Source organism: Stenella coeruleoalba (assembly GCF_951394435.1).
Source record: "Stenella coeruleoalba genome assembly, contig: scaffold_143, whole genome shotgun sequence".
NCBI classification, from domain to species: Eukaryota; Metazoa; Chordata; class Mammalia; order Artiodactyla; family Delphinidae; genus Stenella; species Stenella coeruleoalba.
Window position 1 is genome coordinate 889,686 of NW_027646418.1, and position 20,398 is coordinate 910,083.

Here is a 20,398-nt window from a genome sequence, read left to right on the forward strand (position 1 = left end):
TCCCGCCCATCAGCATAACAAGGCTCCCAGTTCTCCATGGCCTGTCCTGCCTTTCTGTATTTTACACTTTTTTCAGATGGCCCTTTTGACCGGGGGGAAGTGAGACTTCATTGTAGTGCAGATTTCCTTTGCAAGCTTGCTTGGTTGGCCAAAAAGGGCGTATGCGTTATTTCCTGAATATATTCAGGAAAAAACGCATACGCCCTTTTTGGCCAAGTGCATCATTGTGGACGTTCTGCCTCTTTTCCTATGCTTTCAATGCAATTCCAGTCTACCTCCTGAAATCGGTTTCCTGCAATTCTGCCCCGCTTTCAAGTCCCCTTGGCAGCCTTACTTCAGTATATTTTTGGACGATAGCTGTCATTTATAACTCTGCAGGTTTGTGAATTACAGTGCCCCTGAGCTCCTTTCTTCAATCCCTTTCTTGTGACCTGGCCGCAACACCACAGGATGGCTTCAGGCCCTAATCTGGTTCCGGCACGGCACGCTGAGCCTTTGGTTAATTCCTCTTCCTGGTGGGAAATGAGAGTTAAATTTGCCCGTCCAGACACCTCCAGCTAGTCTCTCATTGGTTCTCGCTATTCCTGTTCATCTTCCACAGAAATTGCAAACTGGGCCAAACAGGAGGTTAAAGTGACTGACTCTCCAAGTCGGGAGAGTGTTAGTAAAGCGTCTGGAATGTTGCACCCGAGTACCAGGGTACGAAAACTGAGACATATTTGAACACGTCTCCCGATCAGATGGTTGATCATACTCTAGGTTCCACATGCATGTTTTGGCAGAAGGAAGAATACCTTAAACCTGGGTAGTTGAAACCCGTGGAATGGGTACCATGCAATATGACTTCAAAGGGTCTTCATTTGCTCACCGAACCTCTCCAATCCTATCACTGCTGCGTTTATGCCCCTGTACACATGCTTGATTCTCTTTTGGAGACATAGCAATCCATAGGTTTTAAGATACTTACTAGTCAGGTACATTCTTAGGCGTTTAATATGCGGTGTTGAGTCCATTTCGTTGAGCAAGGAGTAGCTCTTGTCTACTCCATATTTGGCTTAAGGAACTTTATCTGTGCTCATTTCAATCTCTGGTTTTATGCAGCACCCCAACTCACCTTTACCCTTAAGCAAGCATAAGTTGGTTTTCTAAATTTGAGACCCTGTTCTGTTCTGTAATTCAGTTCCTCTGTAGCCAAGTTTACATTCCGTGTATTAGTGATATCTTATGATGTTTCTATTTCTGTGTGACTTATTTCAGTTAGAATCTTCATACCTGAATCCACTCATTGTGCTGCTAAGGGCCTGATGACATAGATTTCATTGCTGAGTGATATTGCTTTGTAAGTAAATACCACAACTTCTTTATCCATTTTTCACTTTCTGCGATGTTGAACTTGTACTGTAAACGAGGTTCTTGTAATCAGAGGCGTCCCAAACTTTGGGGTGGTTGTGTCTTTTTGATTTTAATTTCCCTAATCTATAGGACCATAAGTGGAAGTGCCCTAGGCTCTGTTGCTTTGTTTTTTAGATGTTTCAGGAAACACCATACACTTCTCCCGAGTGTCTGTTGGCAATTTACATCCCACCCATCAGCATAACAAGGCTCCCAGTTCTCCATTGCCTGTCCTGCCTTTCTGGATTTTACACTTTTTTCAGATGGCCCTTTTGACCGGGGGGGAAGTGAGACTTCATTGTAGTGCAGATTTCCTTTGCAAGTTTGCTTGGTTGGCCAAAATGTGCGTATGCGTTTTTTGCTGAATATATTCAGGAAAAAACGCATACGCCCTTTTTGGCCAAGTGCATCATTGTGGACGTTCTGCCTCTTTTCCTATGCTTTCAATGCAATTCCAGTCTACCTCCTGAAATCGGTTTCCTGCAATTCTGCCCCGCTTTCAAGTCCCCTTGGCAGCCTTACTTCAGTATATTTTTGGACGATAGCTGTCATTTATAACTCTGCAGGTTTGTGAATTACAGTGCCCCTGAGCTCCTTTCTTCAACTCCCTTTCTTGTGACCTGGCCGCAACACCGCAGGATGGCTTCAGGCCCTAATCTGGTTCCGGCACGGCACGCTGAGCCTTTGGTTAATTCCTCTTCCTGGTGGGAAATGAGAGTTAAATTTGCCCGTCCAGACACCTCCAGCTAGTCTCTCATTGGTTCTCGCTCTTCCTGTTCATCTTCCGCAGAAATTGCAAACTGGGCCAAACAGGAGGTTAAAGTGACTGACTCTCCAAGTCGGGAGAGTGTTAGTAAAGCGTCTGGAATGTTGCACCCGAGTACCAGGGTACGAAAACTGAGACATATTTGAACACGTCTGCCGATCACATGGTTGATCATACTCTGGGTTCCACATGCATGTTTTGGCTGAAGGAAGAATACCTTAAACATGGGTAGTTGAAACCCGTGGAATGGGTACCATGCAATATGACTTCAAAGGGTCTTCATTTGCTCACCAAACCTCTCCAATCCTATCACTGCTGCGTTTATGCCCCTGTACACATTCTTGATTCTCTTTCGGAGACATAGCAATCCATAGGTTTTAAGATACTTACTAGTCAGGTACATTCTTAGGCGTTTAATATGCGGTGTTGAGTCCATTTTGTTGAGCAAAGAGTAGCTCTTGTCTACTCCATATTTGGCTTTAGGAACTTTATCTGTTCTCATTTCAGTCTCTGGTTTTATGCAGCACCCCAACTCACCTTTACCCTTAAGCAAGCATAAGTTGGTTTTCTAAATTTGAGACCCTGTTCTCTTCTGTAATTCAGTTCCTGTGTAGCCACGTTTACATTCCGTGTATTACAGATATCTTATGATGTTTCTTTTTCTGTGTGACTTATTTCAGTTAGAATCATCATACCTGAATCCATTCATTGTGCTGCTAAGGGCCTGATGACATAGATTTCATTGCTGAGTGATATTGTTTTGTAAGTAAATACCACAACTTCTTTATCCATTTTTCACTTTCTGCGATGTTGAACTTGTACTGTAAACGAGGTTCTTGTAAACAGAGGCGTCCCAAACTTTGGGGTGGCTGTGTCTTTTTGATTTTAATTTCCCTAAGCTGTAGGACCATAAGAGGAAGTGCCTTAGGCTCTGTTGCTTTGTTTTTTAGATGTTTCAGGAAACACCATACACTTCTCCCGAGTGTCTGTTGGCAATTTACATCCCGCCCATCAGCATAACAAGGCTCCCAGTTCTCCATGGCCTGTCCTGACTTTCTGGATTTTACACTTTTTTCAGATGGCCCTTTTGACCGGGGGGAAGTGAGACTTCATTGTAGTGCAGATTTCCTTTGCAAGCTTGCTTGGTTGGCCAAAAAGGGCGTATGCGTTTTTTCCTGAATATATTCAGGAAAAAACGCATACGCACTTTTTGGCTAAGTGCATCATTGTGGACGGTCTGCCTCTTTTCCTATGTTTGAAATGCAATTCCAGTCTACCTCCTGAAATCAGTTTCCTGCAATTCTGCCCCGCTTTCAAGTCCTCTTGGCAGCCTTACTTCAGTATATTTTTGGACGATAGCTGTCATTTATAACTCTGCAGGTTTGTGAATTACAGTGCCCCTGAGCTCCTTTCTTCAATCCCTTTCTTGTGACCTGGCCGCAACACCACAGGATGGCTTCAGGCCCTAATCTGGTTCCGGCACGGCACGCTGAGCCTTTGGTTAATTCCTCTTCCTGGTGGGAAATGAGAGTTAAATTTGCCCGTCCAGACACCTCCAGCTAGTCTCTCATTGGTTCTCGCTATTCCTGTTCATCTTCCACAGAAATTGCAAACTGGGCCAAACAGGAGGTTAAAGTGACTGACTCTCCAAGTCGGGAGAGTGTTAGTAAAGCGTCTGGAATGTTGCAACCGAGTACCAGGGTACGAAAACTGAGACATATTTGAACACGTCTCCCGATCACATGGTTGATCATACTCTAGGTTCCACATACATGTTTTGGCTGAAGGAAGAATACCTTAAACCTGGGTAGTTGAAACCCGTGGAATGGGTACCATGCAATATGACTTCAAAGGGTCTTCATTTGCTCACCGAACCTCTCCAATCCTATCACTGCTGCGTTTATGCCCCTGTACACATGCTTGATTCTCTTTCGGAGACATAGCAATCCATAGATTTTAAGATACTTACTAGTCAGGTACATTCTTAGGCGTTTAATATGCGGTGTTGAGTCCATTTCGTTGAGCAAGGAGTAGCTCTTGTCTACTCCATATTTGGCTTAAGGAACTTTATCTGTGCTCATTTCAATCTCTGGTTTTATGCAGCACCCCAACTCACCTTTACCCTTAAGCAAGCATAAGTTGGTTTTCTAAATTTGAGACCCTGTTCTGTTCTGTAATTCAGTTCCTCTGTAGCCAAGTTTACATTCCGTGTATTAGTGATATCTTATGATGTTTCTTTTTCTGTGTGACTTATTTCAGTTAGAATCATCATACCTGAATCCACTCATTGTGCTGCTACGGGCCTGATGACATAGATTTCATTGCTGAGTGATATTGCTTTGTAAGTAAATACCACAACTTCTTTATCCATTTTTCACTTTCTGCGATGTTGAACTTGTACTGTAAACGAGGTTCTTGTAATCAGAGGCGTCCCAAACTTTGGGGTGGTTGTGTCTTTTTGATTTTAATTTCCCTAATCTATAGGACCATAAGTGGAAGTGCCCTAGGCTCTGTTGCTTTGTTTTTTAGATGTTTCAGGAAACACCATACACTTCTCCCGAGTGTCTGTTGGCAACTTACATCCCACCCATCAGCATAACAAGGCTCCCAGTTCTCCATTGCCTGTCCTGCCTTTCTGGATTTTACACTTTTTTCAGATGGCCCTTTTGACCGGGGGGAAGTGAGACTTCATTGTAGTGCAGATTTCCTTTGCAAGTTTGCTTGGTTGGCCAAAAAGGGCGTATGCGTTATTTCCTGAATATATTCAGGAAAAAACGCATACGCCCTTTTTGGCCAAGTGCATCATTGTGGACGTTCTGCCTCTTTTCCTATGCTTTCAATGCAATTCCAGTCTACCTCCTGAAATCGGTTTCCTGCAATTCTGCCCCGCTTTCAAGTCCCCTTGGCTGCCTTACTTCAGTATATTTTTGGACGATAGCTGTCATTTATAACTCTGCAGGTTTGTGAATTACAGTGCCCCTGAGCTCCTTTCTTCAACTCCCTTTCTTGTGACGTGGCCGCAACACCGCAGGATGGCTTCAGGCCCTAATCTGGTTCCAGCACGGCACGCTGAGCCTTTGGTTAATTCCTCTTCCTGGTGGGAAATGAGAGTTAAATTTGCCCGTCCAGACACCTCCAGCTAGTCTCTCATTGGTTCTCGCTATTCCTGTTCATCTTCCGCAGAAATTGCAAACTGGGCCAAACAGGAGGTTAAAGGGACTGACTCTCCAAGTCGGGAGAGTGTTAGTAAAGCGTCTGGAATGTTGCACCCGAGTACCAGGGAAGGAAAACTGAGACATATTTGAACACGTCTCCCGATCACATGGTTGATCATACTCTAGGTTCCACATGCATGTTTTGGCTGAAGGAAGAATACCTTAAACATGGGTAGTTGAAACCCGTGGAATGGGTACCATGCAATATGACTTCAAAGGGTCTTCATTTGCTCACCGAACCTCTCCAATCCTATCACTGCTGCGTTTATGCCCCTGTACACATGCTTGATTCTCTTTCGGAGACATAGCAATCCATAGGTTTTAAGATACTTACTAGTCAGGTACATTCTTAGGCGTTTAATATGCGGTGTTGAGTCCATTTTGTTGAGCAAAGAGTAGCTCTTGTCTATTCCATATTTGGCTTAAGGAACTTTATCTGTTCTCATTTCAGTCTCTGGTTTTATGCAGCACCCCAACTCACCTTTCCCCTTAAGCAAGCATAAGTTGGTTTTCTAAATTTGAGACCCTGTTCTGCTCTGTAATTCAGTTCCTGTGTAGCCACGTTTACATTCCGTGTATTAGTGATATCTTATGATGTTTCTTTTTCTGTGTGACTTATTTCAGTTAGAATCATCATACCTGAATCCATTCATTGTGCTGCTAAGGGCCTGATGACATAGATTTCATTGCTGAGTGATATTGTTTTGTAAGTAAATACCACAACTTCTTTATCCATTTTTCACTTTCTGCGATGTTGAACTTGTACTGTAAACGAGGTTCTTGTAAACAGAGGCGTCCCAAACTTTGGGGTGGCTGTGTCTTTTTGATTTTAATTTCCCTAAGCTGTAGGACCATAAGAGGAAGTGCCTTAGGCTCTGTTGCTTTGTTTTTTAGATGTTTCAGGAAACACCATACACTTCTCCTGAGTGTCTGTTGGCAATTTACATCCCGCCCATCAGCATAACAAGGCTCCCAGTTCTCCATGGCCTGTCCTGCCTTTCTGGATTTTACACTTTTTTCAGATGGCCCTTTTGACCGGGGGGAAGTGAGACTTCATTGTAGTGCAGATTTCCTTTGCAAGCTTGCTTGGTTGGCCAAAAAGGGCGTATGCGTTTTTTCCTGAATATATTCAGGAAAAAACGCATACGCCCTTTTTGGTCAAGTGCATCATTGTGGACGTTCTGCCTCTTTTCCTATGCTTTCAATGCAATTCCAGTCTACCTCCTGAAATCGGTTTCCTGCAATTCTGTCCCGCTTTCAATTCCTCTTGGCAGCCTTACTTCAGTATATTTTTGGACGATAGCTGTCGTTTATATCTCTGCAGGTTTGTGAATTACAGTGCCCCTGAGCTCCTTTCTTCAACTCGCTTTCTTGTGAGCTGGCCTCAACACTGCAGGATGGCTTCAGGCCCTCATCTGGTTCCGGCACGGCACGCTGAGCCTTTGGTTAATTCCTCTTCCTGGTGGGAAATGAGAGTTAAATTTGCCCGTCCAGACACCTCCAGCTAGTCTCTCATTGGCTCTCGCTATTCCTGTTCATCTTCCGCAGAAATTGCAAACTGGGCCGAACAGGAGGTTAAAGGCGCTGTAACCCCAAGTGCAGAGAGTGTTAGTAAAGCGTCTGGAATGTTGCACCCGAGTACCAGGGTACGAAAACTGAGACATATTTGAACGCGTCTCCCGTTCACACGGTTGATCATACTCTGGGTTCCACATGCATGTTTTAGCTGAAGGAAGAATACCTTAAACCTGGAGAGTTGAGACCCGTGGAATGGGTACCATGCAATATGACTTCAAAGGGTCTTCATTTGCTCACCGAACCTCTCCAATCCTATCACTGCTGCGTTTATGCCCCTGTACACACGCTTTATTCTCTTTTGGAGACATAGCAATCCATAGGTTTTAAGATACTTACTAGTCAGGTACATTCTTAGGCGTTTAATATGGGGTGTTGAGTCCATTTCGTTGAGCAAGGAGTAGCTCTTGTCTATTCCATATTTGGCTTAAGGAACTTTTTCTGTGCTCATTTCAATCTCTGGTTTTATGCAGCACCCCAACTCATCTTTCCCCTTAAGCAAGCATAAGTTGGTTTTCTAAATTTGAGACCCTGTTCTGTTCTGTAATTCAGTTCCTGTGTAGCCAACTTTACATTCCGTGTATTAGTGATATCTTATGATGTTTCTTTTTCTGTGTGACTTATTTCAGTTAGAATCATCGTACCTGAATCCGCTCATTATGCTGCTACGGGCCTGATGACATAGATTTCAATGCTGAGTGATACTGCATTGTACGTAAGTACCACAAGTTCTTTATCCATTTTTCACTTTCTGTGATATTGAACTTGTACGGTAAACGAGGTTCTTGTAAACAGAGGCATCCCAAACTTTGGGGTGGCTGTGTCTTTTTGATTTTAATTTCCCTAAGCTATAGGACCATAAGTGGAAGTGCCCTAGGCTCTGTTGCTTTGTTTTTTAGATGTTTCAGGAAACACCATACACTTCTCCCGAGTGTCTGTTGGCAATGTACATCCCACCCATCAGCATAACAAGGCTCCCAGTTCTCCATGGCCTGTCCTGCCTTTCTGGATTTTACACTTTTTTCAGATGGCCCTTTTGACCTGGGGGAAGTGAGACTTCATTGTAGTGCAGATTTCCTTTGCAAGCTTGCTTGGTTGGCCAAAAAGGGCGTATGCGTTTTTTCCTGAATATATTCAGGAAAAAACGCATACGCCCTTTTTGGCCAAGTGCATCATTGTGGACGTTCTGCCACTTTTCCTCTGCTTTCAATGCAATTCCAGTCTACCTCCTGAAATCGGTTTCCTGCAATTCTGCCCCGCTTTCAAGTCCTCTTGGCAGCCTTACTTCAGTATATTTTTGGACGATAGCTGTCATTTATAACTCTGCAGGTTTGTGAATTACAGTGCCCCTGAGCTCCTTTCTTCAATCCCTTTCTTGTGACCTGGCCGCAACACCACAGGATGGCTTCAGGCCCTAATCTGGTTCCGGCACGGCACGCTGAGCCTTTGGTGAATTCCTCTTCCTGGTGGGAAATGAGAGTTAAATTTGCCCGTCCAGACACCTCCAGCTAGTCTCTCATTGGTTCTCGCTATTTCTGTTCATCTTCCGCAGAAATTGCAAACTGGGCCAAACAGGAGGTTAAAGGGACTGACTCTCCAAGTCGGGAGAGTGTTCGTAAAGCGTCTGGAATGTTGCACCCGAGTACCAGGGTACGAAAACTGAGACATATTTGAACACGTCTCCCGATCACATGGTTGATCATACTCTAGGTTCCACATGCATGTTTTGGCTGAAGGAAGAATACCTTAAACCTGGGTAGTTGAAACCCGTGGAATGGGTACCATGCAATATGACTTCAAAGGGTCTTCATTTGCTCACCAAACCTCTCCAATCCTATCACTGCTGCGTTTATGCCCCTGTACACATGCTTGATTCTCTTTCGGAGACATAGCAATCCATAGGTTTTAAGATACTTACTAGTCAGGTACATTCTTAGGCGTTTAATATGCGGTGTTGAGTCCATTTCGTTGAGCAAGGAGTAGCTCTTGTCTACTCCATATTTGGCTTAAGGAACTTTATCTGTGCTCATTTCAGTCTCTGGTTTTATGCAGCACCCCAACTCACCTTTACCCTTAAGCAAGCATAAGTTGGTTTTCTAAATTTGAGACCCTGTTTTGTTCTGTAATTCAGTTCCTCTGTAGCCAAGTTTACATTCCGTGTATTAGTGATATCTTATGATGTTTCTTTTTCTGTGTGACTTATTTCAGTTAGAATCATCATACCTGAATCCACTCATTGTGCTGCTACGGGCCTGATGACATAGATTTCATTGCTGAGTGATATTGCTTTGTAAGTAAATACCACAACTTCTTTATCCATTTTTCACTTTCTGCGATGTTGAACTTGTACTGTAAACGAGGTTCTTGTAATCAGAGGCGTCCCAAACTTTGGGGTGGTTGTGTCTTTTTGATTTTAATTTCCCTAATCTATAGGACCATAAATGGAAGTGCCCTAGGCTCTGTTGCTTTGTTTTTTAGATGTTTCAGGAAACACCATACACTTCTCCCGAGTGTCTGTTGGCAATTTACATCCCGCCCATCAGCATAACAAGGCTCCCAGTTCTCCATGGCCTGTCCTGCCTTTCTGGATTTTACACTTTTTTCAGATGGCCCTTTTGACCGGGGGGAAGTGAGACTTCATTGTAGTGCAGATTTCCTTTGCAAGCTTGCTTGGTTGGCCAAAAAGGGCGTATGCGTTTTTTCCTGAATATATTCAGGAAAAAACGCATACGCCCTTTTTGGCCAAGTGCATCATTGTGGACGTTCTGCCTCTTTTCCTCTGCTTTCAATGCAATTCCAGTCTACCTCCTGAAATCGGTTTCCTGCAATTCTTCCCCGCTTTCAAGTCCTCTTGGCAGCCTTACTTCAGTATATTTTTGGACGATAGCTGTTATTTATAACTCTGCAGGTTTGTGAATTACAGTGCCCCTGAGCTCCTTTCTTCAATCCCTTTCTTGTGACCTGGCCGCAACACCACAGGATGGCTTCAGGCCCTAATCTGGTTCCGGCACGGCATGCTGAGCCTTTGATTAATTCCTCTTCCTGGTGGGAAATGAGAGTTAAATTTGCCCGTCCAGACACCTCCAGCTAGTCTCTCATTGGTTCTCGCTATTCCTGTTCATCTTCCGCAGAAATTGCAAACTGGGCCAAACAGGAGGTTAAAGGGACTGACTCTCCAAGTCGGGAGAGTGTTAGTAAAGCGTCTGGAATGTTGCACCCGAGTACCAAGGTACGAAAACTGAGACATATTTGAACACGTCTCCCGATCACATGGTTGATTATACTCTAGGTTCCACATGCATGTTTTAGCTGATGGAAGAATACCTTAAACCTGGAGAGTTGAAACCCGTGGAATGGGTACCATGAAATATGACTTCAAAGGGTCTTCATTTGCTCACCGAACCTCTCCAATCCTATCACTGCTGCGTTTATGCCCCTGTACACATGCTTGATTCTCTTTCGGAGACATAGCAATCCATAGGTTTTAAGATACTTACTAGTCAGGTACATTCTTAGGCGTTTAGTATGCGGTGTTGAGTCCATTTCGTTGAGCAAGGAGTAGCTCTTGTCTACTGCATATTTGGCTTAAGGAACTTTATCTGTGCTCATTTCAATCTCTGGTTTTATGCAGCACCCCAACTCACCTTTACCCTTAAGCAAGCATAAGTTGGTTTTCTAAATTTGAGACCCTGTTCTGTTCTGTAATTCAGTTCCTCTGTAGCCAAGTTTACATTCCGTGTATTAGTGATATCTTATGATGTTTCTTTTTCTGTGTGACTTATTTCAGTTAGAATCATCATACCTGAATCCACTCATTGTGCTGCTAAGGGCCTGATGACATATATTTCGTTGCTGAGTGATATTGCTTTGTAAGTAAATACCACAACTTCTTTATCCATTTTTCACTTTCTGCGATGTGGAACTTGTACTGTAAACGAGGTTCTTGTAATCAGAGGCGTCCCAAACTTTGGGGTGGTTGTGTCTTTTTGATTTTAATTTCCCTAATCTATAGGACCATAAGTGGAAGTGCCCTAGGCTCTGTTGCTTTGTTTTTTAGATGTTTCAGGAAACACCATACACTTCTCCCGAGTGTCTGTTGGCAATTTACATCCCACCCATCAGCATAACAAGACTCCCAGTTCTCCATGGCCTGTCCTGCCTTTCTGGATTTTACACTTTTTTCAGATGGCCCTTTTGACCGGGGGGAAGTGAGACTTCATTGTAGTGCAGATTTCCTTTGCAAGTTTGCTTGGTTGGCCAAAAAGTGCGTATGCGTTTTTTCCTGAATATATTCAGGAAAAAACGCATACGCCCTTTTTGGCCAAGTGCATCATTGTGGACGTTTTGCCTCTTTTCCTATGCTTTCAATGCAATTCCAGTCTACCTCCTGAAATCGGTTTCCTGCAATTCTGCCCCGCTTTCAAGTCCCCTTGGCAGCCTTACTTCAGTATATTTTTGGACGATAGCTGTCATTTATAACTCTGCAGGTTTGTGAATTACAGTGCCCCTGAGCTCCTTTCTTCAACTCCCTTTCTTGTGACCTGGCCGCAACACCGCAGGATGGCTTCAGGCCCTAATCTGGTTCCGGCACGGCACGCTGAGCCTTTGGTTAATTCCTCTTCCTGGTGGGAAATGAGAGTTAAATTTGCCCGTCCAGACACCTCCAGCTAGTCTCTCATTCGTTCTCACTATTGCTGTTCATCTTCCGCAGAAATTGCAAACTGGGCCAAACAGGAGGTTAAAGGGACTGACTCTCCAAGTCGGGAGAGTGTTAGTAAAGCGTCTGGAATGTTGCACCCGAGTACCAGGGAAGGAAAACTGAGACATATTTGAACACGTCTCCCGATCACATGGTTGATCATACTCTAGGTTCCACATGCATGTTTTGGCTGAAGGAAGAATACCTTAAACCTGGGTAGTTGAAACCCGTGGAATGGGTACCATGCAATATGACTTCAAAGGGTCTTCATTTGCTCACCGAACCTCTCCAATCCTATCACTGCTGCGTTTATGCCCCTGTACACACGCTTGATTCTCTTTTGGAGACATAGCAATCCATAGGTTTTAAGATACTTACTAGTCAGGTACATTCTTAGGCATTTAATATGGGGTGTTGAGTCCATTTCGTTGAGCAAGGAGTAGCTCTTGTCTATTCCATATTTGGCTTAAGGAACTTTATCTGTGCTCATTTCAATCTCTGGTTTTATGCAGCACCCCAACTCACCTTTCCCCTTAAGCAAGCATAAGTTGGTTTTCTAAATTTGAGACCCTGTTCTGTTTTGGAATTCAGTTCCTGTGTAGCCAAGTTTACATTCTGTGTATTAGTGATATCTTATGATGTTTCTTTTTCTGTGTGACTTATCTTAGTTAGAATCATCGTACCTGAATCCACTCATTATGCTGCTACGGGCCTGATGACATAGATTTCATTGCTGAGTGATACTGCATTATACGTAAGTACCACAAGTTCTTTATCCATTTTTCACTTTCTGTGATATTGAACTTGTACGGTAAACGAGGTTCTTGTAAACAGAGGCGTCCCAAACTTTGGGGTGGCTGTGTCTTTTTGATTTTAATTTCCCTAAGCTATAGGACCATAAGTGGAAGTGCCCTAGGCTCTGTTGCTTTGTTTTTTAGATGTTTCAGGAAACACCATACACTTCTCCCGAGTGTCTGTTGGCAATTTACATCCCGCCCATCAGCATAACAAGACTCCCAGTTCTCCATGGCCTGTCCTGCCTTTCTGGATTTTACACTTTTTTCAGATGGCCCTTTTGACCGGGGGGAAGTGAGACTTCATTGTAGTGCAGATTTCCTTTGCAAGCTTGCTTGGTTGGCCAAAAAGGGCGTATGCGTTTTTTCCTGAATATATTCAGGAAAAAACGCATACGCCCTTTTTGGCCAAGTGCATCATTGTGGACGTTCTGCCTCTTTTCCTATGCTTTCAATCCAATTCCAGTCTACCTCCTGAAACCGGTTTCCTGCAATTCTGCCCCGCTTTCAAGTCCTCTTGGCAGCCTTACTTCAGTATATTTTTGGACGATAGCTCTCATTTATAACTCTGCAGGTTTGTGAATTACAGTGCCCCTGAGCTCCTTTCTTCAACTCGCTTTCTTGTGACCTGGCCGCAACACCACACGATGGCTTCAGGCCCTAATCTGGTTCGGGCACGGCACGCTGAGCCTTTGGTTATTTTCTCTTCCTGGTGGGAAATGAGAGTTAAATTTGCCCGTCCACACACCTCCAGCTAGTCTCTCATTGGTTCTCCCTATTCCTGTTCATCTTCCGCAGAAATTGCAAACTGGGCCAAACAGGAGGTTAAAGGCGCTGACTCTCGAAGTGGGGAGAGTGTTAGTAAAGCGTCTGGAATGTTGCACCCGAGTACCAAGGGAGGAAAACTGAGACATATTTGAACACGTCTCCCGATCACATGGTTGATCATACTCTGGTTTCCACATGCATGTTTTAGCTGAAGGAAGAACTCCTTAAACCTGGGTAGTTGAAACCTGTGGAATGGGTACCATGCAATATGACTTCAAAGGGTCTTCATTTGCTCAACGAACCTCTCCAATCCTATCACTGCTGCGTTTATGCCCCTGTACACACGCTTGATTCTCGTTGGAGACATAGCAATCCATAGGTTTTAAGATACTTACAAGTCAGGTACATTCTTAGGTGTTTAATATGTGGTGTTGAGTCCATTTCGTTGAGCAAGGAGTAGCTCTTGTCTATTCCATATTTGGCTTAAGGAACTTTATCTGTGCTCATTTCAATCTCTGGTTTTATGCAGCACCCCAACTCACCTTTCCCCTTAAGCAAGCATAAGTTGGTTTTCTAAATTTGAGACCCTGTTCTGTTCTGTAATTCAGTTCCTGTGTAGCCAAGTTTACATTCCGTGTATTACTGATAAATTATGATGTTCCTTTTTCTGTGTGCCTTATTTCAGTTAGAATCATCATACCTGAATCCACTCATTGTGCTGCTACGGGCCTGATGACATAGATTTCATTGCTGAGTGATATTGCTTTGTAAGTAAATACCACAAGTTCTTTATCCATTTTTCACTTTCTGTGATATTGAACTTGTACGGTAAAAGAGGTTCTTGTAAACAGAGCCGTTCCAAACTTTGGAGTGGCTGTGTCTTTTTGATTTTAATTTCCCTAAGCTATAGGACCATAAGTGGATGTGCCCTGGGCTCTGTTGCTTTGTTTTTTAGATGTTTCAGGAAACACCATACACTTCTCCCGAGTGTCTGTTGGCAATTTACATCCCGCCCATCAGCATAACAAGGCTCCCAGTTCTCCATGGCCTGTCCTGACTTTCTGTATTTTACACTTTTTTCAGATGGCCCTTTTGACGGGGGGGAAGTGAGACTTCATTGTAGTGCAGATTTCCTTTGCAAGCTTGCTTGGTTGGCCAAAAAGGGCGTATACGTTTTTTCCTGAATATATTCAGGAAAAAACGCATACGCCCTTTTTGGCCAAGTGCATCATTGTGGACGTTCTGCCTCTTTTCCTATGCTTTCAATGCAATTGCAGTCTACCTCCTGAAATCGGTTTCCTGCAATTCTGCCCCGCTTTCAAGTCCTCTTGGCAGCCTTACTTCAGTATATTTTTGGACGATAGCTGTCATTTATAACTCTGCAGGTTTGTGAATTACAGTGCCCCTGAGCTCCTTTCTTCAACTCGCTTTCTTGTGACCTGGCCGCAACACCGCAGGATGGCTTCAGGCCCTAATCTGGTTCCGGCACGGCACGCTGAGCCTTTGGTTAATTCCTCTTCCTGATGGGAAATGAGAGTTAAATTTGCCTGTCCAGACACCTCCAGCTAGTCTCTCATTGGTTCTCCCTATTCCTGTTCATCTTCCGCAGAAATTGCAAACTGGGCCAAACAGGAGGTTAAAGGCGCTGACTCTCCAAGTGGGGAGAGTGTTAGTAAAGCGTCTGGAATGTTGCACCCGAGTACCAGGGGAGGAAAACTGAGACATATTTGAACACGTCTCCCGGTCACATGGTTGATCATACTCTGGTTTCCACATGCATGTTTTAGCTGAAGGAAGAACTCCTTAAACCTGGGTAGTTGAAACCCGTGGAATGGGTACCATGCAATATGACTTCAAAGGGTCTTCATTTGCTCACCGAACCTCTCCAATCCTATCACTGCTGCGTTTATGCCCCTGTACACACGCTTGATTCTCGTTTGGAGACATAGCAATCCATAGGTTTTAAGATACTTACAAGTCAGGTACATTCTTAGGTGTTTAATATGCGGTGTTGAGTCCATTTTGTTGAGCAAGGAGTAGCTCTTGTCTATTCCATATTTGGCTTAAGGAACTTTATCTGTGCTCATTTCAATCTCTGGTTTTATGCAGCACCCCAACTCACCTTTCCCCTTAAGCAAGCAGAAGTTGATTTTCTAAATATGAGACCCTGTTCTGTTTTGGAATTCAGCTCCTGTGTAGCCAAGTTTACATTCCGTGTATTAGTGATATTTTATGATGTTTCTTTTTCTGTGTGACTTATTTCATTTAGAATCATCATACCTGAATCCACTCATTGTGCTGCTAAGGGCCTGATGACATAGATTTCATTGCTGAGTGATATTGCTTTGTAAGTAAATACCACAACTTCTTTATCCATTTTTCACTTTCTGCGATGTTGAACTTGTACTGTAAACGAGGTTCTTGTAAACAGAGGCGTCCCAAACTTTGGGGTGGCTGTGTCTTTTTGATTTTAATTTCCCTAAGCTATAGGACCATAAGTGGAAGTGCCCTAGGCTCTGTTGCTTTGTTTTTTAGATGTTTCAGGAAACACCATACACTTCTCCCGAGTGTCTGTTGGCAATTTACATCCCGCCCATCAGCATAACAAGGCTCCCAGTTCTCCATGGCCTGTCCTGCCTTTCTGGATTTTACACTTTTTTCAGATGGCCCTTTTGACCGGGGGGAAGTGAGACTTCATTGTAGTGCAGATTTCCTTTGCAAGTTTGCTTGGTTGACCAAAATGTCGTATGCGATTTTTCCTGAATATATTCAGGAAAAAACGCATACGCCCTTTTTGGCCAAGTGCATCATTGTGGACGTTCTGCCTCTTTTCCTATGCTTTCAATGCAATTCCAGTCTACCTCCTGAAATCGGTTTCCTGCAATTCTGCCCCGCTTTCAAGTCCTCTTGGCAGCCTTACTTCAGTATATTTTTGGACGATAACTGTCATTTATAACTCTGCAGGTTTGTGAATTACAGTGCCCCTGAGCTCCTTTCTTCAACTCGCTTTCTTTTGAGCTGGCCGCAACACCGCAGGATGGCTTCAGGCCCTAATCTGGTTCCGGCACGGCACGCTGAGCCTTTGGTTATTTCCTCTTCCTGGTGGGAAATGAGAGTTAAATTTGCCCGTCCAGACACCTCCAGCTAGTCTCTCATTGGTTCTCCCTATTCCTGTTCATCTTCCGCAGAAATTGCAAACTGGGCCAAACAGGAGGTTAAAGGGACTGACTCTCCAAGTCGGGAAAGTGTTAGTAAAGCGTCTGGAATGTTGCACCCGAGTACCAGGGGAGGAAAACTGAGACATATTTGAACACGTCTCCTGATCACATGGTTGATCATACTCTAGGTTTCACATGCATGTTTTAGCTGAAGGAAGAATACCTTAAACCTGGGTAGTTGAAACCCGTGGAATGGGTACCATGCAATATGACTTCAAAGGGTCTTCATTTGCTCAACGAACCTCTCCAATCCTATCACTGCTGCGTTTATGCCCCTGTACACATGCTTGATTCTCTTTCGGAGACATAGCAATCCATAGGTTTTAAGATACTTACTAGTCAGGTACATTCTTAGGCGTTTAATATGCGGTGTTGAGTCCATTTCTTTGAGCAAGGAGTAGCTCTTGTCTATTCCATATTTGGCTTAAGGAACTTTATCTGTGCTCATTTCAATCTCTGGTTTCATGCAGCACCTCAACTCACCTTTACCCTTAAGCAAGCATAAGTTGGTTTTCTAAATTTGAGACCCTGTTCTGTTCTGGAATTCAGTTCCTGTGTAGCCAAGTTTACATTCCGTGTGTTACTGATATCTTATGATGTTTCTATTTCTGTGTGACTTATTTCAGTTAGAATCATCATACCTGAATCCACTCATTGTGCTGCTAAGGGCCTGATGACATAGATTTCATTGCTGAGTGATATTGCTTTGTAAGTAAATACCACAACTTCTTTATCCATTTTTCACTTTCTGCGATATTGAACTTGTACGGTAAACGAGGCTCTTGTAAACAGAGCCGTTCCAAACTTTGGGGTGGCTGTGTCTTTTTGATTTTAATTTCCCTAAGCTATAGGACCATAAGTGGAATGCCCTAGGCTCTGTTGCTTTGTTTTTTAGATGTTTAAGGAAACACCATACAATTCTCCCGCGTGTCTGTTGGCAACTTACATCCCGCCCATCAGCATAACAAGGCTCCCAGTTCTCCATGGCCTGTCCTGCCTTTCTGGATTTTACACTTTTTTCAGATGGCCCTTTTGACCGGGGGGAAGTGCGACTTCATTGTAGTGCAGATTTCCTTTGCAAGCTTGCTTGGTTGGCCAAAAAGTGCGTATGTGTTTTTTCCTGAATATATTCAGGAAAAAACGCATACACCCTTTTTGGCCGAGTGCATCATTGTGGACGTTCTGTCTCTTTTCCTATGCTTTCAATGCAATTCCAGTCTACCTGCTGAAATCGGTTTCCTGCAATTCTGCCCCGCTTTCAAGTCCTCTTGGCACCCTTACTTCAGTATATTTTTGGACGATAGCTGTCATTTATAACTCTGCAGGTTTGTGAATTACAGTGCCCCTGAGCTCCTTTCTTCAACTCACTTTCTTGTGACCTGGCCGCAACACCGCAGGATGGCTTCAGACCCTAATCTGGTTCCGGCACGGCACGCTGAGCCTTTGGTTAATTCCTCTTCCTGGTGGGAAATGAGAGTTAAATTTGCCCGTCCAGACACCTCCAGCTAGTCTCTCATTGGTTCTCGCTATTCCTGTTCATCTTCCGCAGAAATTGCAAACTGGGCCAAACAGGAGGTTAAAGGGACTGACTCTCCAAGTCGGGAGAGTGTTAGTAAAGCATCTGGAATGTTGCACCCGAGTACCAGGATACGAAAACTGAGACATATTTGAACACGTCTCCCGATCACATGGTTGATCATACTCTAGGTTCCACATGCATGTTTTGGCTGAAGGAAGAATACCTTAAACCTGGGTAGTTGAAACCCGTGGAATGGGTACCATGCAATATGACTTCAAAGGGTCTTCATTTGCTCACCGAACCTCTCCAATCCTATCACTGCTGCGTTTATGCCCCTGTACACATGCTTGATTCTCTTTCAGAGACATAGCAATCCATAGGTTTTAAGATACTTACTAGTCAGGTACATTCTTTGGTGTTTAATATGCGGTGTTGAGTCCATTTCGTTGAGCAAGGAGTAGCTCTTATCTATTCCATATTTGGCTTAAGGAACTTTATCTGTGCTCATTTCGATCTCTGGTTTTATGCAGCACCCCAACTCACCTTTATCCTTAAGCAAGCATAAGTTCGTTTTCTAAATTTGAGACCCTGTTCTGTTCTGTAATTCAGTTCTTGTGTAGCCAAGTTTACTTTCCGTGTATTAGTGATATCTTATGATGTTTCTTTTTCTGTGTGACTTATTTCAGTTAGAATCATCATACCTGAATCCACTCATTGTGCTGCTAAGGGCCTGATGACATAGATTTCATTGCTGAGTGATATTGCTTTGTAAGTAAATACCACAACTTCTTTATCCATTTTTCACTTTCTGCGATGTTGAACTTGTACTGTAAACGAGGTTCTTGTAAACAGAGGCGTCCCAAACTTTGGGGTGGCTGTGTCTTTTTGATTTTAATTTCCCTAAGCTATAGGACCATAAGTGGAAGTGCCCTAGGCTCTGTTGCTTTGTTTTTTAGATGTTTCATGAAACACCATACACTTCTCCCTAGTGTCTGTTTGCAATTTACATCCCGCCCATCAGCATAACAAGGCTCCCAGTTCTCCATGGACTGTCCTGCCTTTCTGGATGTTACACTTTTTTCAGATGGCCCTTTTGACCGGGGGGAAGTGAGACTTCATTGTAGTGCAGATTTCCTTTGCAAGATTGCTTGGTTGGCCAAAAAGGGCGTATGCGTTTTTTCCTGAATATATTCAGGAAAAAACGCATACGCCCTTTTTGGCCAAGTGCATCATTGTGGACGTTCTGCCTCTTTTCCTATGCTTTCAATGAAATTCCAGTCTACCTCCTGAAATCGGTTTCCTGCAATTCTGCCCCGCTTTCAAGTCCCCTTGGCAGCCTTACTTCAGTATATTTTTGGACGATAGCTGTCATTTATAACTCTGCAGGTTTGTGAATTACAGTGCCCCTGAGCTCCTTTCTTCAACTCCCTTTCTTGTGACCTGGCCGCAACACCGCAGGATGGCTTCAGGCCCTAATCTGGTTCCGGCACGGCACGCTGAGCCTTTGGTTAATTCCTCTTCCTGGTGGGAAATGAGAGTTAAATTTGCCCGTCCAGACACCTCCAACTAGTCTCTCATTGGTTCTCGCTATTCCTGTTCATCTTCCGCAGAAATTGCAAACTGAGCCAAACAGGAGGTTAAAGGGACTGACTCTCCAAGTCGGGAGAGTGTTAGTAAAGCGTCTGGAATGTTGCACCCGAGTACCAGGGTACGAAAACTGAGACATATTTGAACACGTCTCCCGATCACATGGTTGATCATACTCTAGGTTCCACATGCATGTTTTGGCAGAAGGAAGAATACCTTAAACCTGGGTAGTTGAAACCCGTGGAATGGGTACCATGCAATATGACTTCAAAGGGTCTTCATTTGCTCACCGAACCTCTCCAATCCTATCACTGGTGCGTTTATGCCCCTGTACACATTCTTGATTCTCTTTCGGAGACATAACAATCCATAGGTTTTAAGATACTTACTAGTCAGGTACATTCTTAGGCGTTTAATATGCGGTGTTGAGTCCATTTCGTTGAGCAAGGAGTAGCTCTTGTCTACTCCATATTTGGCTTAAGGAACTTTATCTGTGCTCATTTCAATCTCTGGTTTTATACAGCACCCCAACTCACCTTTACCCTTAAGCAAGCATAAGTTGGTTTTCTAAATTTGAGACCCTGTTCTGTTCTGTAATTCAGTTCCTCTGTAGCCAAGTTTACATTCCGTGTATTACTGATATCTTATGATGTTTCTTTTTCTGTGTGACTTATTTCAGTTAGAATCATCATACCTGAATCCACTCATTGTGCTGCTAAGGGCCTGATGACATAGATTTCATTGCTGAGTGATATTGCTTTGTAAGTAAATACCACAACTTCTTTATCCATTTTTCACTTTCTGCGATGTTGAACTTGTACTGTAAACGAGGTTCTTGTAATCAGAGGCGTCCCAAACTTTGGGG

The 20,398-nt window shown here is 43.7% G+C and overlaps 1 long non-coding RNA gene across 1 annotated transcript in view; it reads left to right on the forward strand.

Moving 5' to 3' along the window:
• Positions 1-15,682, forward strand: part of LOC307181130 — a 341,735-nt gene extending 326,053 nt beyond the window's left edge. Inside the window, exon 4 of the long non-coding RNA XR_013825932.1 lies at positions 15,479-15,682. This is a non-coding gene — a long non-coding RNA (uncharacterized lncRNA). The remainder of the gene's footprint in view (positions 1-15,478) is intronic.
• The last annotated feature ends 4,716 nt before the right edge of the window (positions 15,683-20,398 follow it).